Genomic DNA, 321 nt, shown 5'->3' on the forward strand with positions numbered 1-321 from the left:
CACCTAGATTTCTTCTTACACTTTTGCATTTTAAATTCCTAGAATAGGTTGAATTTTAATTTTGGTGTGTATTCTTGGCTTTATTACTTGTTCTGAAAATGTTTGACTAACTAATTTGCATGATGGATCTATTTGATGATTATTTGATGTGGAAGAGAAGTGAGTTGTAATGCATGTTGATATTCTGTGAAATAGATGTGTAATGAATCTATGATTGTGGTCATGATGCTAGGCATGGTGTATGAATGAATTTTGTGTGAGAAAGCATGTGTGTGAGATTTTGAGCTCCAAAGTTTTTATTGATATATGCAATGTTCACAG

Source organism: Vigna radiata, unplaced genomic scaffold, assembly GCF_000741045.1.
Source record: "Vigna radiata var. radiata cultivar VC1973A unplaced genomic scaffold, Vradiata_ver6 scaffold_147, whole genome shotgun sequence".
Classification (NCBI taxonomy): domain Eukaryota; kingdom Viridiplantae; phylum Streptophyta; class Magnoliopsida; order Fabales; family Fabaceae; genus Vigna; species Vigna radiata.